This window comes from Epinephelus fuscoguttatus, linkage group LG2 (genome assembly GCF_011397635.1).
Source record: "Epinephelus fuscoguttatus linkage group LG2, E.fuscoguttatus.final_Chr_v1".
Lineage (NCBI taxonomy): Eukaryota > Metazoa > Chordata > Actinopteri > Perciformes > Serranidae > Epinephelus > Epinephelus fuscoguttatus.
In genome coordinates, this window is record NC_064753.1 from 38,977,916 (window position 1) to 38,984,110 (window position 6,195).

Sequence of the window (6,195 nt, forward strand, 5' to 3'; positions counted from 1 at the left end):
TGAAGGAGTTCCCAGAGGTGTTTAGCACTTGTTGGCCCCTTTGCCTTCACTCTGCGGTCCAGCTCACCCCAAACCATCTCCATTGGGTTCAGGTCCAGTGACTGTGGAGGCCAGGTCATCTGCCGCAGCACTCCATCACTCTCCTTCTTGGTCAAATAGCCCTTACACAGCCTGGAGGTGTGTTTGGGGTCATTGTCCTGTTGAAAAATAAATGATCGTCCAACTAAACGCAAACCGGATGGGATGGCATGTCGCTGCAGGATGCTGTGGTAGCCATGCTGGTTCAGTGTGCCTTCAATTTTGAATAAATCCCCAACAGTGTCACCAGCAAAACACCCCCACACCATCACACCTCCTCCTCCATGCTTCACAGTGGGAACCAGGCATGTGGAATCCATCCGTTCACCTTTTCTGCGTCTCACAAAGACACGGCGGTTGGAACCAAAGATCTCAAATTTGGACTCATCAGACCAAAGCACAGATTTCCACTGGTCTAATGTCCATTCCTTGTGTTTCTTGGCCCAAACAAATCTCTTCTGCTTGTTGCCTCTCCTTAGCAGTGGTTTCCTAGCAGCTATTTGACCATGAAGGCCTGATTCACGCAGTCTCCTCTTAACAGTTGTTCTAGAGATGGGTCTGCTGCTAGAACTCTGTGTGGCATTCATCTGGTCTCTGATCTGAGCTGCTGTTAACTTGTGATTTCTGAGGCTGGTGACTCGGATGAACTTATCCTCAGAAGCAGAGGTGACTCTTGGTCTTCCTGTCCTGGGTCGGTCCTCATGTGTGCCAGTTTCGTTGTAGCGCTTGATGGTTTTTGCGACTCCACTTGGGGACACATTTAAAGTTTTTGCAATTTTCCGGACTGACTGACCTTCATTTCTTAAAGTAATGATGGCCACTCGTTTTTCTTTAGTTAGCTGATTGGTTCTTGCCATAATATGAATTTTAACAGTTGTCCAATAGGGCTGTTGGCTGTGTATTAACCTGACTTCTGCACAACACAACTGATGGTCCCAACCCCATTGATAAAGCAAGAAATTCCACTAATTAACCCTGATAAGGCACACCTGTGAAGTGGAAACCATTTCAGGTGACTACCTCTTGAAGCTCATGGAGAGAATGCCAAGAGTGTGCAAAGCAGTAATCAGAGCAAAGGGTGGCTATTTTGAAGAAACTAGAATATAAAACATGTTTTCAGTTATGTCACCTTTTTTTGTTAAGTACATAACTCCACATGTGTTCATTCATAGTTTTGATGCCTTCAGTGAGAATCTACAATGTAAATAGTCATGAAAATAAAGAAAACGCATTGAATGAGAAGGTGTGTCCAAACTTTTGGCCTGTATTGTATGTAGCTAAAAACATGCACAGGGTGGGTGATTTATTAAGTGATTCCAGTAGGTTTAACCAAAAAAGAAAAAAAATTTCTTTGTCAATTTGATCTTCAGGTTCACACAATATTTACAGCAAAGAAAACTCAACAGTTGACTTGAATATATACAAATCTTTTAATAAAAAATGCCCTGTATGTAAAAGATGTTACCTGATTAAATTTCCAAAGGTAAGTTGGTGGGAACCAGGGCTGTAATCCATGATTTAACATTAGGGGGACAATTTCCAACCTACATCTTCTGGGACCTGACCCCTCTCCACAGGTATCTGGGTGGAACACTTTAGAAACTTAACAGCTAAACTGGCCAATATTAGATGGTGGGATGTTAAACTTTTTATGGCTGACTGCTATTTTAGAGAGCCAGCATGACATTGAGGACTGCAAATAAACACATACTATATTATGAATTTGGAATCACTTTTAATTTTTTTAATTACTTTTATTTTATGACATACTACTATGACCATTTTATGACATACTATACAATGATGTTCTTTTCACATATTAAACTATGATTTTTTTTTAATATTTTGGATGACATACTATACTGTGACTTTTTTTTAAATATTTTGGACGACATACTATACTATGACTTTTTTTCATGTTTTTGGACGACATGTTATACTATGACGTTTTTTCAATATCTTAGATGACACACTATACTATAACACTTTTCATGATTTTGGACGACATACTATACTATAACACTTTTTCAATATTTTGGACGACATACTATACTATGACGTTTTTTCATGATTTTGGACAACATACTATACTATGACACTTTTTCATGATTTTGGACGACATACTATACTATGACTTTTTTTCGTGATTTTGGACGACATGTTATACTATGACGTTTTTCCGATTGTGGACGACATACTATACTATGACTTTTTTTCAATATCTTGGATGACACACTATACTATGACACTTTTTCATGACTTTGGACGACATACTATACTGTGACGTTTTTTCATGATTTTGGACGACATACTATACTGTGACTTTTTTTCAATATTTTGGACGACATACTATACTACAACACTTTTCATGATTTTGGACGACATACTATACTATGACGTTTTTTCATGATTTTGAACAACATGCTATACTATGACACTTTTTCATGATTTTGGACGACATGTTATACTATGACGTTTTTCCGATTGTGGACGACATACTATACTATGACGTTTTTTCATGATTTTGAACAACATTCTATACTATGACACTTTTTCATGATTTTGGATGACATACTATACTATGACGTTTTTTCATGATTTTGGACGACATGTTATACTATGACTTTTTTTCAATATTTTGGACGACATACTATACTATGACGTTTTTTCATGATTTTGAACAACATTCTATACTATGACACTTTTTCATGATTTTGGACGACATGCTATACTATAACACTTTTTCAATATTTTGGACGACATACTATACTATGACGTTTTTTCATGATTTTGGACAATATGCTATACTATGACTTTTTTTCAATATTTTGGACGACATGCTATACTATGACTTTTTTTCAATATTTTGGACGACATACTAAACTATGACTTTTTTCAATATTTTGGACGACATGCTATACTATAACACTTTTCATGATTTTGGACGACATGCTATACTATGACTTTTTTTCAATATTTTGGACGACATACTAAACTATGACTTTTTTCAATATTTTGGACGACATCTATACTATAACACTTTTCATGATTTTGGACGACATGCTATACTATAACACTTTTCATGATTTTGGACGACATGCTATACTATGACTTTTTTCAATATTTTGGACGACATGCTATACTATAACACTTTTTCAATATTTTGGACAACATACTATGCTATAGTTTTTCAAGATTTTGGACGACATACTATATGATATGATGTTTTCTCATGATTTTGGACGACATACTATACTATGATGTTTTTTCATGATATTGCACGACATACGCTGCTATGACGTGTTTCCAGGATGTTTGACGACATACTATACTATGACGTTTTTTCAATATTTTGGACGACATGTTATACTATGACATTTTCTCAATACTTTCCAATGGCGTTTGAGTGTTTGTAGTGGTTTTAATATCTTAGTATTTTACAATCTTTTCACATTTGTAATTGTTTTCACTGTTTTTTATTCTGTTCAATATTTGTGTACATTTTATTTTGCTATATATTTGTGTGCCATTCTTTAATTCTGTACAGCACTTTGGAAAACTGCAGTTGTTTTTAAATGTGATATAAAAATAAACTTGATTTGATTTGATTTGAGATGTTGATGGACTCAGACTCAAACAATTCCTCCTCCTGATTTGCTCAACATTCTAAATCTGATTTGGATGGAGAAACAAATGAGTTTGTAGGAATAGACAGGATCTCCACGACGGTGACACCGACACATGGACAAGGCGATCACAGAGGAGAGGGAGACAACAAAACACTGAAAGATCACTGAATGTGGCCAAGTGTTCCGCTTTACCTCAAAGAGAATATTATTTTCATTATTATTGTTATTATTATTGTTGTTATTGTTATTATTATTTTCATTTATGCAACTCAATCTAACATAAGGTAATGAGAAAAACAAAAAACAAAAAAGTAAATTGATCTTATACTTGAAAATGCATATTTCTCAGCTTTTTGTCTGAAATGTTTTTTGTTTTTTTTGTATGTTGTTGTTTCTTAATGAAAATACACAAATTCAAGTGCTGACAAAAAAAAAGAAAGGAATGATGTTGAATAAAAAAAAATTGTGTTTAAAAATATAAGGTCTCTTCTTTAGTTTCTTATACTGTTTACATATTCATATAACAAATTATTTTGTGGGTCTTTAAAGATTAGTGAATATGATCAAAAATGCCGGCAGTGGCTGGCAACTTAAAAATGATACAGTCCAAGGACATGGACATGGACCAGCTTGAATAGCAACACAAAGTCGACCAGCCCAGCACTGCTTTGCTGCATCAGCAAACTTTATGTTGCTGCCATTACACAGATTAGACCAAGCATGCTGTGATCCCTGGTGCTAGCGTCTGCACCGGCTGAACTCAGCTGCTACTGAAGGTGTGTCGACAGCTACAATGAATAAAGCATTTTCTGGTTTCTTTATTCCTACAAAATTCTTTGGGTTGAGAACAAAACAACGCATTTGAGGACGTCATCTTGGGCTTTGAGAAACGCTGGTATTTATCACCACTTTCTGACTTTTAATAGACCAAACATCCAATCGATTAATGTAGAAAATAAGTGAAAATGAAAATAATTGTAAGCTGTGGCCCTGCTTAAGAGACTCCCCATGTATCTGAAAACCAACCTGGTGCCGTTCCGGATGCATGAACAGTCTAGTTTGGTGTAAATATGTGAGTAAATTCACACATTAAAATGGGATTGTTATGAAAAACAAAAGCAGGGACCTAATGCCACTGCTGACAGAGAAATCAAGTAGTTACTGCAGGTGTAATTTTGGTAATGGAAACTGTTAAATGCCATGGTTGTGACACAGACTTGTAATGTCTTTGTCACCGCACACACATACACACACTGATATGAAATAAGTGAAGTGTGACGGAGAGAGGAGATCTAAACTGAGGTTAAAAAAATAAAAAAATAAATAAATAAATAAATAAAAAGGTGTGAGAGAGACCGAGACGGTTGTTGTGAGTTAATGGCTTTGTTTCCAGACGGGATGGTTTGTGGTTTCAGGCCTGCTGACAGGAGTAATGGTGGGAGGGATGAGACACACAGCTCAGGATCCGTGTGGCTTGCCAAACCACACACACACACACACACACACACACACACACACACACACACACACACACACAGTGACTTCTCTGTTGCCTCACTTGAATCACAGAACCGGCAGAGACACATTCAGTCGCACTCACATTTCACACACTCCCACACACACCTCAGAAAATGACAAACTACTTTGGGAATTTGAGGCTTTGTGTCGATATCAGTGATGATTGTGAAACCGGATTTGAGGATAAAATTAAAAACATGCCAAAAACAACCAACATTTGATTAAGAAAGTAAGGTTGTTTTTTTGTCATATATTTTGTCAGAGGCAGGCTTCCATAGATTACTCATGATATGTACTATTAATGTGCATCTTGTTTTCCTGACTCACCGCCCTGAACGGTTGCCATGTCGTTCCAGTCTTCCTCTCCCACGTCCTTTCCCACTCTCTTGTTCTGCTCCCACCACAGGTGGTGACTGCATTCATTTTCACTCTTGTGGGGGTGCTGGCTGTAAGGCTGTGATTTCTGACTGTGTATGTGAGAGAGACAGAAAGAGGGGGGGGCAGGGTGGTTAGGGATGTGCAATATGAGGCGGTTTCTTTGCCACGTCCTGACTTATGTCACCGTTGACTTTTTAATATTTAACCAAGACAAAGAGCGTTTGTCAACATTAACCAAGTGCTCTGAACAACCCTATAAAAAACTTTTAGCTGCTACAAAGATCTGTTCATTAAAAATGTTTCCTTATTATGTTGATAGAAAATGTAATCAAGTTAACAAACTTTGGGAGTTTTATCCAGTCTAACAGGAGCTACAGGCTGTGTGACGAGGAGGAACAACATTAAGTACAAAGACAGGATTAAAAACATGATTTCCTTAAGTATCACAAATCTTTTTTTAAGATTATTTTTTGGGGTGTTTTGCCTTCAATGACAGGACAGTTGGAAGCGTGAAAGGGGGTGCAGCAAGGACATTACCTTAGTACAGGGGAGCCCGCTCTACCCACTGAGATACTGACCACCCCAGTATTGC